Source organism: Mercenaria mercenaria, unplaced genomic scaffold, assembly GCF_021730395.1.
Source record: "Mercenaria mercenaria strain notata unplaced genomic scaffold, MADL_Memer_1 contig_3752, whole genome shotgun sequence".
Lineage (NCBI taxonomy): Eukaryota > Metazoa > Mollusca > Bivalvia > Venerida > Veneridae > Mercenaria > Mercenaria mercenaria.
In genome coordinates, this window is record NW_026461922.1 from 1 (window position 1) to 12,259 (window position 12,259).

The window sequence follows — 12,259 nt, forward strand, 5'->3', positions numbered from 1 at the left end:
CTTTTTACGGGAACCATATAAAAATTTCATAAAGATTGGGGGGAAACGGCTATAAAGTTTTTTGTTTTTATGCGAAAAAATATACAAAACCCAACCCAAAATTTTAGAGGCCCTAAGCAGTTTTAAGTTTATTGAAAAAATGCTTGAGGAAGAGGAATTTGAAAGAAATATTTTTAATTTTAACAAAAATAAGAATGTCAAAAAAAAGATGAAATGTTTTTAAAAAACAAAAGTTTTTTCATATCGGGGAAAAAAGAATATATAAAAAGGGTTTAAATGCCAGTACGTGATCTTTTTTCAATAACAAAAAATTTCAGGGGAAAGGTGCCCCCTCAGTTTAATTTTAAATTTTTAAAAACTAACACATAAAATTCCTGTTATTTTTTAAAAAAAATTTAAGAGGTTATGACGGTCTTTTTAAATTATGCAAAAAAAATAGGGAAAATTTAAAAAAAAAGAAATTAATGTTTTTCCTAACAATATGGAAAGAAAATATGGGCCATTTAGGGATTTCTGATTTTGGTCTTTTTTGATTCTTTCCGGGTTTATGTTTCAACATTGGAAAACTTAGTAAAAAAAAATTCCCCAAAATTTTAAAAATTTATCTCAAAATTTGTTTGTAAAAGCTTTAATTTTTATTAAAAACAAAAGGTGTTTATCCAAATATTAAAGGGAAATTTTTAAAAAAAATTCAAAAAAAACCAAACTTACCCTTCTAAAGAAGATTTTTATTCAATTTTAAATAAAAACCCATATATTTAAAAAACGAATATAAAACATGCAAAAAAATTTTTGGAATAAATTTAAAATTAAACAAGGGGAGAATTAAATGTCATTTTTAAAAATGATGTATTACTTTTAGCTGATGTTTTTTAAAAAATTTTAAAAAAACTAGTTTGGAGTTTTACAAAAAGATCCTTTGTCATTATTTTATAGCCCTGGTTAGTTTGGGGAAAGAAATGTTAAAAAGACTGGAATTAAGTTAGATTTAAAAACTGAAATTAAAATTTTATCTTTTTTTTTTAAAAAGGGGACTGAGAGGAGGAATAAGTTATATTTCAAACAGTTACATTTAAAGCAAACAAAAAAAATTTTAAGGATTTAATTCCAAAGAAGAAAGAAAATTTACATTGGTACCTCGAGGGCCAAATAACCTTTAGGGTTTGGGCTATTTTTTGTCAACCTTTCCCCTCTGGAAATTTTTAAATTTTAAATATCCAAAAAACAATTTAAAAAATTTAATTAAAAAGGGGAAAAACAACTTTTAGTTAAAAGGGAAAAATCTTAAATATTCAAAAGAATTCCAAAAAACCCAAAAACGTTTTACCTTTACCCTCCTAAAAAAATTTAAAATACCAGATCAATGGTTTTCCTGATTATAAAAAAAAAAATTTTTAAAACAGAATTTAAAATTAGGAAAAAGTAATGAAAAAAAATTTAAAGTTCCAACTTTAATAAAAAAACCAAAATTATGTATTTCTTTTTAAAAAACCCTTGAACAAATAAAACAAAATTTAAAGGGTTAAAAGAAACCCCAAAAATCCACAAAAAATAAACCTTTTGACAAAAGTCCTTTGGGTTTAAAAAAAAAATAAAATTAAATTTAAATCCCCAAAAAGATCTAAAGAAAAAAAATTCATTTGAAAAAGCCCTTTTTTAAAGTTAATGAAAAATTTCTGATTGGGTTTAACCCGATGGAAAAATTTACGCAAGGGGTTTTTAATTTTAAAAATTAACCATGAGGGAAAATGTTTTTTTAAAAAACATAAAAACCCCTTCTTTTTGTTAGTTCAACGTTTTTTAATTTAAAACCTTTTTGGTTTTCCCTAAAAATAAAAGAAATTTTTTTATTAAACAGCCTTGTTATGTTGGAATGTCATTCTAGATTTATAAAAAATATTTAATGTATGATTTTCTTAAAAATTACTTTAAAAGAAAAGAAAGGGGGGGGTTTTGGTAAATTACTATTCACTGACACTGATTCATTATTTTTATGAAAATAAAAACCAAAAAAGCATAAAAGGGATTTTTTATAAGGAAAAAAGATTTTTTTGATAAAAGTGAATTACGAAAACAATAAAAATTTTTAATTTTGTTTAAAAATTTTAAAAAAGTTTTGGGAAAATTTTTTTAAAGATAAAAGTTTCCCGGGCCCCCAATTCCCATTGTTGAATTTGTCGGATTTAAGAATTTAAAATGTATTCTTTTTTATTAAAAAATTTAAAGTTAACTTTAAAAAAATGAAAGGGAAATTTAAATAAACTTGTTTTTAAAGGAAAACTTTTAGTTCAAAAAAAATTAAAAAGAAACTTTTTTAATTAAACCCCAAAGAAATAAACCCCTTTAAAGTTATTCTTTCTAAAAAAAACAAAATTCTTCCATTTAAAGGGTTTTTAAAATAAAACATCTTTACTGTTTTTGAGGGTTTAAAAAATATTTTCTTGATAAGGGTTTATTGTACTTTTAGCTTACTTTTTAAATTAAAAAACTTTTAAAATTTAAATAAAACCCATAAATTGTTAACGAAAAATTCGTAACTTTTTAAAAAAATTAAATAAAAAAGAAACACCCATTTTAAATTCTTTTTGCAAAATTAAATAAAAAGGGGATTAAAATTTTTTTCTATTTTTTTTTTACAGGGAAAAATTTTTGGAAAAAATTACATTTTTCTTTATTTTTTATTTGTAATTTACTTTCCTTTATTAATTTAATTGCACCCAACAAAAATAATTAAATGAATTTTTTTTTTAATTGCCACAAAAAATTACCCCCCTTTAAACAAAAACCAGGCCCACCCTTTACAGTTTGCCATTGAAAAAATTTCCACCATGGGTATTTTGGGGAAAACTTTTTTAAAAAAAATGGAGGTTTTCTTTTTAAATTTGCCTTTTCTATTTGTTTTTCTTTTTATTTACTTTTTCATTTATAAAATTGAATATTCCCATTATTTAAAATTTTTCCCCAGTTAAAAAAAATTTTCCCTTTTGGAAAAAGTAATTTTTTAATTTATTTTGGTTTCCTTTCTCTTTGATTTTTAAATTTTTTAGTTTTTTAAAATACAAAAAATATCAACGGTACTTTACCCTTGTAACTTTTAATAAAAAATAAAAAATTAATATCCCAAAAGGGCATACTTGTTTTGTCTTGAAAAGGGAACATTGTTGTTTTTAATTTGGTAAAACCCTTAATTATTTCCCTTTTGGTGGGAGGGAACCCAAAAAGGATAAAAAGACATTTTAAATTTAAGTAAAAAACCCAAGGGTTTTTCCGGGCCCAAAAATAAAATCTTTAAAAAATTGAAAATTCCACACTCGCCCCTTTTTCTTTTTAATTTTAATAAATTATTTTTTAAAAAAATAAAAACCCCTAAATTTTTTAATTTTTTTAATTTTTTTAAAACCCATTGTTAAATTTTAAAAGTTTGGGAAATGGGGTTTTTTTTAAATAAATTTTTTTTTTTTTTTTACTATAGGAATTTCTCTGTAAGGTCTCCGTTGGGGAATAAATTTTGTAACCCCTTTTTCCACTCAACAAAGATGTAATAAAAGGTTTTCCCTAACTAGCACCCCAACTACCAAAAAACCCACCGTTTGTTTTTGTTTTTGTTTTAATTTAATCACCCCCAACCCTTTACTATTTTGTTTTCTTTGATTGGGTGAAAATTTGGTGATTCTTTATTTTTTTTATCATTACCCTTACCAAAAATTTTTTACCTTTCCCCCCAAGAAAAACTTCTAAAACCAGTACTAGCTACCCAACAAAGCCCCTTTCCCAAGGGGGGCTAATATTTTTGGAGCTATTTTTCCCTGCCTTGGAAAAAATTTTTTTTTTCCTAACAAAAAGCCTAAAACTAAAAAAAAACCCACCTTTTCCCTTTGACTGGAATTTTTTTTTTTGAAATTGAAATTTTATAACCCCTTCTTATTTGAAAACAGCTTTTTTAATTTGTTTAAAATTTGTTTTTTTTTAAAAAGAAAAGGGAAAGTTTCCTGTAATTGTTCATTTTTTAAAAACAAAAAGGGTTGTGGTTTTAAATTATTATAAGCTTTTGGGTAAATTTTTCTTTCGTCCATCTGTAAGGTTAAATTTTTTATTTTTAATTAATTTATGTGTGGTTGTTTACAACCCAGTGTTTTTAATACCATTAAAATATAATTTATATTTATTTTTTTAAACCCAAAAACCTTTTAAATTTTCCCAAAAATATTTATTTCAAACTGTTTTTTTCAAAACAATCAATTGCGAAAAAACGATATTTTTTCAAACGGGGAAAGGGGAGTTAACTTAAATTTTTTAATGTAAATTGCTTAGGATCTTCTGTATTTCTTCCTTTTTAAATTCTAAGTTAAAAAGAACAAATCCAAATAAAAATTAAAAATTTTAAAAATTTTTATCTATTTAGCGCCCGGTAGTCTTAATTTTTTTGTTTTTAAAAAAATAAAATTTAAATTTAAAATCATCATTATTCCCTTTATATTTCTTGTATATTCTGTTTCTGGGTAAAAAACACCATTTAAACCAAATTCAAAAACGACAAGAAAATCAAAGTAAAGCATCACCTGCGCATTAACTTTAAATGTACAAAAAAAATGGGGGATTCATTTCTTTTATTATTTCTTTTTTCCCGGTCGTTGTAAATAAACAAATCATGTTTTTTTTTTGTTCACCAGCCGTTATTCTAAAAGTTGGGTTTTAAAACCTTTTTGTGTATCAGTTGATTGGTCCCCTCATTTCCCTAAGGTATGACCATCTTGCTTTTGGGGAAAACTTTTTAGAAAAATTTGATTAAAATCCAAATTCATTAAAAACCCCAAAAGGTGGAAAACCCCTAGAAATTAATTTTGTTACAATTTCCTACCTGGATCAGCAGCATTGGGTCTAAAAAAAAAATTTATCTATCGTCCGCGCATGTTATTTGAATTTGATTGGGGTATAATTTTAGTTTCTAAACCTTTTTTAAAAAGAATAATTATTTAAAAGGAATTTTTTGCATTAAACCTCCTTATTTTTTTTTGATTAAATCCTTTTCAAAAAGCAAACCCCCAATTACCTCAGCAGCCGCAGTAGCAGTGTATCTAAATAGATTAAAATTTTATTTTTTTCCAGTTTGGGTTTTGCATAATCCTTTAGATAGTTCAAACCCCCCTTCTTTTCATTTATTACTTTGTATAAATTATTACAATCATAAACAATTTTTTTCCCAATTTTTTTTAACCCCCTAACTGACAATTAAAGAAGCTGCATTTTTAAAATTGAGCAATTTGAGCTCCCTCATACTCAGCACCATCAGGGAAGTTTATTTTACTTTTAAAAATTACTTCAAAATAAACCCTTAAAAACCCAAACAAAAAATGAATTCTATCAATTTAAATTTTAAAAATGTTTTCCGTTTTTTTGTTGCTTTAAAAATTTTTTTCCCCCGGGGCCCGATATTAAAGCGTATCTTTAAATTTAATAGGAGTTAATTCAATCTTTTTCAAAAATTTTTTTTGTTCTAAACATGTTTTTATAAAAATTTTTTTTTTATTAAATTAAAAAATTTAGTTTTTATAAATTAATCTGTTAAAAAAAGTTTTTTTTTTTGGGAAAATTAACCCGCACGAGCTAAAAACTCCCCGATCCTTACAATATTCTATTTATTTCCCAAAAGAATATCCTCCCCATTTTCCCTTAAATTTTTCTATTATTCTTTTCTTGTAATTCCTTTGGGAAATTTAAAATTTCCAAATGTGGAGGGAGGTTTCTTTTTAAATTTTTTTAACAAACTTTGCTGCAGCTAAATTTCCAACTTCCCGTTCCCAACCCTTTTTTTGTTCCCCTTTCCAAAAAGGGTGCTTTTCCTGCTTTTTCCCAAAACTTTTTTTCCCAGCTGTGCTAATTTAAGATGCAAATCCGTTGAAAACAATTTCGTTAAAATGTCCCCAAAAAACTGACCTTGTTAAAATTTTCCCTTTTCCTGTGGGGGCATCAACATAAATAAAAATTCCCCTTTTTTTTGTCCAAAAACTTTTTTGTACATTATATAAAAATAAAATTTAAAAATTTATATTTTTTTTAAAAATTTGTGTAAAACTTGTTTCAACCTCAATAAAAAAAAAAAATTTTTCTAAACCCAAAAACATCTGGGGGTTAAATTTAAATTAATTTTTTAATATATTTATTTTAAATTTTAGAATAACCAATCTTTGTGGTTTTTTTTGTAAAATTTGGGTAAACTTTTGTTAAATCATCCCCCTTTCTTAAAAACATAGAAAATATCACTGAAATTAAACCCTCAACAAGTGAAAAAATCAAAAAGATCACCAAAGAATGTAAATTTTATCCCCCAGAGTTAGTTATAAATTTGGGGTTTTTTGTTTTCCCCCTTTAGTATTTCCCTTAAAACTTTTTTCTCAAACCCAAACAATTTTATGAAAAAATTTTACCCTTTTAAAAACCCAAAATAAAATTATCCCGTAATTGAAATCAAAATCAAAAAAATAAATTAAAAACAAATTCCAAACCCTTTTTGGAGCAATTTCTGAATTTTTCAAATTCATAATCACCAAATTTCCCTTTTTAATGTTTCCCTAAAATAATTAAATTAAAATCGTGTAACTGTAAGAACCATTTGTAAATATGGGAAAACTTTTTTCCCAAACCTTCCATTATTATAACGGGTTCTTTTATTAATTAAAATTTATCCCCTAATATTATGGAAGAATAGGGGCATAGTGTTTTAAAACTATCCAAAACCCAAAAACATAAGTTTTTTTTTTTATCAAAAAAAAAAAAAACGACTAAATTTTGATTGTAAAAAACACTCGGAGTAAAATTTTATTTCTTTAACTGTTTTTTTTAACTTAATTACTAATTTTTTTTTCCATTTTTATAATTCCCAAAAAATATCTTTTTAAATTTAAAAATTTAAAATTTAAGAAAAATAATTTTTTTTATAAATTTTCCTGTTGTTCTGGTAAAAATTTTTTTTATTTTTAATAGTTTTATCAATTATTCTAATCCCTTCCCTTTTTTTAGTTCTTCATTATTATTTCCGCATCCCCTTTTTAAAACAAATTTAAATCCAAATCACAACCAATTCTTTTTGGGTTTCAGGACAAAAAGTCATAACCTTTGGGCCCCCAATTTTCTTTTTTAAAAATTTATAGATCTTTTTATTGATAGGTAATCCCGATTTTTCTGTTTTAAATTTTTTGAAAAATTTTCTTGAAAAGAATTGAAAAATTTTTTATTATTTTTATATCTTTTATTAACAAATCAATTAAAATTTATCATCTATTTAGTGTTAAAAAACTTCCTTTCCAGTTAAAACTATCCTTTGAAATTTAAATTTTTTTTGGGGCCATAAAATTTTTTTAAGTTAAAAAATTTAAAATTTCCCTATTTCCATTTGGTGAAACTTTATAAGGGTTAAAGATGTTTTTTTTCCTTTTCCCTAAAGTTTGGGGGCCATACCAAAAAAAATTATTTAACCGGGCTTTTCTTTTTGGTTTTATCTCGATTCATGGTTTTAATTCTTTTTTCTTTTTCTTGTTTATTTGGGGTCTTTTGAATTTGATTTTCCGTTATTTTAACCATTTAATTTTCAATATTTTCAGTAACACCAAACTATTTTAGCTTTAAGTAAGTCTTTTCTATTTTAACTGGATTAGTTTCATCTGCGTAAAAAAGTTAAATAATTCAGCGGTTTGAAATATTTATATTTTTAAAACATCATTATCCAGATTTAAACCTCTAAATCACTTTAAGTATTTCCTTTTCTTTCGGGGCCCTTTTCTCAACAATTTCAGGAAATTCCCTTTTGAATTTTTTCAGTTAAACCCCTCTTTTCTCTTCCGTTAAACTTTTTTAAAACTTTTAAGTTCAAACTTGAGGAACCCCCTCCCCGCTTTTTTCAACTCCCCCAAAAAATTGTGTATAAGGGGGTCGGTTTTAAAAAAATTGTTGTTTTTTAGATTCTTTTTGCCCTTCCTTTTTTAAAATTTAGCAAAAACCTTGTTTTCAAATCTTTCTGATATACTTTTTTGGGAATAAAAGCTAATTGTTGTTTTATTTCCCAGGAAAAGCTTTTTAAATGACTTTATAATTGTTCCCTTTTTTTCTTTCCTTTTTTTCCGTAAAAATTTGGTTATAAATTTCAGTGAAAATATCCCCGATTTTTTAGCTTTTTTAATTTTTTTTTTCCCTTTTTTCTTCTCTAAGAGCCCCCCATCTTTTTCCCCCACTAAGTGTTTTTTATTCTTTTATTTCATTTTAAATTTTGATTTTCATTTATATAATAATTTAAGATAAAGTAAAATAAAAAAATTGTAAGATATTTTTAAAAAAAGTAAAAAAAATTTTAAAATTATAAAATGGAAAATTTCCCAAAATTTTGAAACAAAAAGTGATTTAAAAAAAATAACTTTAAAAAATTTTATCCTTTTAAAGCCAATTCATGTTTTTTGAAAGTTAAAATGTGGATCTCTTATCTGGAAAAAAAAAAATTAAAATTAATGCCTTTACTTCCCAAAAAACCCCTTTAATTTGAAAAAATTAACTTATATGCTAAAAAACCTTTGAACAATCAAATATCAAGATTTAATTAATAACTTAAGCCAAATTGCAAAAAATTTAAAATAGATCCAAATGAAAAAAATTGAATATTCAGCTGATCCCCAAACCCAAAATTTAACCTTTTGAGAATCTTGAAAACCAAAAAACAAAAAGAAATAATATTTGATGATTTGTATGTGAAGATAAAAAAAATTCAAAAAGAAATAACAAAATACTTTATTCAAGGGCGACACAAAAACTTTTTTGTGTTAATTTTTTTAAGTCATTTAAATATAAAACACCAAAAGAAAAAACGAATTAACCTTTTTTCACACAAAAATTTTTTTGAAAGTCCCGGTTTAAAAAAGGAAAATAATAGGATTTGAGTGAAAAAAAATAAAGATCGGATTCTTTTTTCTAAAGTAACAAAACAGAAGTATGATTTCTTAAAATTTTTGGGCAAAACCCAAAAAAGGATTTTTTAAAAAAAAACTTTACTGTAATATATAATGGGGAAATTTTAAAAAATATAGAACAAATAATGAACCTACAGTAAAGTAAAGTTAAAAATTTTTTATATTAAATTTTAAATGAATTTTGCTACTTTTAAAAAACAATACAAAAACCCCTTTGGGAAAAGGGCTTTTGGAAAAAAAAACTTCACAGAAATAAAAGGGAAATTGATAAAAACAAGAACAGAGCAAAAGAAAATGGGAGGTAATAAAAAAAATCAAAACCCTTTGGAAATCCAATTTAAAAACCACCGAAAGTAGTTTTTCCCCCAAAAGATTTATGTTTAAAAAAGTTCCCCCCCGGGAAAAATGACTATAATCTTGAAGACAACAAATCTTTTTAAAAAAAGACATTAAAAAGAAAATAAAGAAATTAAGAATTAACAAAAATTTTAAAAAGAATTCATTATTAATTAATCAATTTCAAAGGGAAAATTTTGGGAAAAAGAAATGAAAGCTATGGGTTTATTTTCCCATTAAAGAACTTTAAGAAAAAAATCTGATTTGACAGTGACAACATAAAAGAAGTTTTCAGTTTTAAATTTTAAAAATTTTATTTTACCCAAATTCAAGAATTAAAAGATGTATGATTAAACATGAAAAACTAAAAGACAAGGGTTATTGAAGCTGGAAAAAGTTTTTCAAAATATGTATCAGTTTTGAAAACAAAAAGGAAATAAAAAAAAACTAAATAATGAAACTGAAAAAAACATAAAGATTTAATTTGAATTTTTTTTCAAATAAACTTGGGAGAATATAAATCGATTTGGAAAAGGCAGCTTCACAAAGAGGGGAAGAACCCGAAACAGCATTAGAGGACTTTAAAAAAAAAAGTCAAATTTTAAAAGATGACTTTAAAAAACAAATTCGGAAAAAAGAATTAAATATTTTTTGACAACCGTCACCTTTAAAGTATGCCAAGGGGCTTAAGTAAAATTTTCAAAAAAAAATTTCAAGATGATATTAATGAATTTTAATGCTAAAGTTGAAGAACATAAAAAAGAACCCGGAAATTTGTATTGAAAAATCAAATTTAAAAAGGAAAAGTTAAATTTTCGTTAATACTGAAGCAATTAAAAATAATTAATTTAACAAATTAAAAAAAATAAAAAAATGAATTTTGACTTGTAGTTTTAAAAATCAGATAAACAAGGAGAATCAATCCCCTGCTAATAACAAGTAATTTCTGCTAATTTCAAAAGCCAAAAAACCCCTAATGTTGAAGAAATTTCTACTAATTTCCCAAAAAATTACAAAAAAAAAAATTTTTTTTTAAAAAAAGAAACCCCAAATTTGCTAGAACAAAAGGTGTTGTTGGGCCCAAATTTTTCTGCTTCTGAAGTTTTCCACAAAAAAAAAAAGACTTGATATTTAGTGAAATAATTCTTTTAAAATAAAAAGAAAAACAGGAAAAAAAGAAAAAAGGGGTTTGGGGGAAGTGAGACAAAAGTGTTTTTTCTTTGAATACTATTATTTAAACAACCTTTTTTTTACAAAAAAATGAAAAAGTATTTTTGAAACCCTCGTGGGGCCTGGAATTTTATTCAACATATAAAAAATGGCCGATCGGGAAATATTTAAATATATTTTAAAAAAGACCGGAAAATTTTAAAAGATTATAAAGATTTTTATCTCATAGACCAAAAATAAAAATTGAAAGTACTAGATATGCTTTTTAAATGGGGGTTTAAAGTCAGAAAAAAACCCGGGAAATTATATAAAAGATATTAAAATTTTTTAAAGGGAAAAAAGTCCTATAGGGAAAACCGGGTAAACCAAAATTAAAAACCCCAAAAACCCCCATTTTATTTAATTTTGGTGGCGGAAAATTTTTGGCCTCCGGGTGATGTTTTAATTTTTTTTAAAAATTTTATAAAGTTTAAAAATAAAAGCTGAGGCAGCTGAGGGCTTTGGCACTGATAAGTTTAATATCTATTTATAAAAAAAAAAATTAAAATTTTAAAAAAAAACAAGGGGGCAAAAGTTTGATATTTAACCTTATGAAAGATTTTACATCTACAGAAGGGAAAAATTTATGCTTTTGATAAAATTTTGTTACATCAAATTTTTACAAATCGGATGAAACCCGTTCCCCATATAGAAACAGAAATTTTGGATTAAAAGTTTAATAACCCTACAAAATTTAAGACAAAACAAAAAACCCTTTTGTGGTTATTATTGTTTATTTTTCCCTTTTAAAATTTTTTAAAATTTGGGAAAAACATTTATGATTTTTTTCAAAAAAAAGAAAGGGAGTTTAAGGAAATATGCACAAAAAACTCGGGTGGTAAACGATTTTGGCAACGTTTTGAAGTCAAACGGAAAAAGGATTACAGGCGTAATTCTCAATCAGAAAGTTTCAAAAAAAAACCCACATAAATGTTTATCTTTAAAAGGAATGCAATAAATCGCTGTTTAAAATTATAATTAAACCCTTTTTAAAAAGCTTTGCGTCAAACAAAATTTCAAAGATATAATTTTAAAACGTTTAATGGTTTTTTTTAAAAATTTCTTCCTGAATTAAAAGCGGGAATTCTTCAATAAACGTTTCAAAAAAAAACTTTTTATCAAACACCGGTGTCATTTTCAAAAATTTATCAATATCAACAACTTTAAAAAAAATATTGGTTTAAAAGCACCGGTGCCGCGTTTTTGATTTTTGCAGGATTTTGGGCAAAAATTTGGGAAAGTGTTTTAAAAAATAAATTTTCTTAAAGTACATGGGGAAAACCCCGTTTTTTTTTTTTTTTTTTTTAAAATTTTTTTAAATTTTCCGGCCTTGGGGAAATTTGGGGGGGATAATGTTAAATTGGTGAAATGGGCTCGCTTTCGGAATTTTATATAACTTTCTTTTTCCAAAAAACTAGTTTTTGATTTGAAACTTCTATCACTTTAAAAGATTTATCCTAATTTCCGGGGCTTCTCTCCCAAATTCAGTGGTTTCCCGTGGGAGTGCCTGTAGACCTAAGTAAGGACTTTCCCAAAGTGTGTAAAGCGCTCAAACCCAAAAGGAAAATGATGCCAAAAGTTTGTGTTTTTATGTTTCTATTTAAACCGGGGGTTTTAAAAGTAAATATTTAGATAACAATGCTAAAAAGGGAAAACACCCTATGCCAAAAAGTTTTGAAAACGAAAGGGCATTTTTAAGTGCTATGGAAAACTATGAAACCCCCAAAATTTTCCCCCCAAACCCAATTGACAAAACAAAAAGG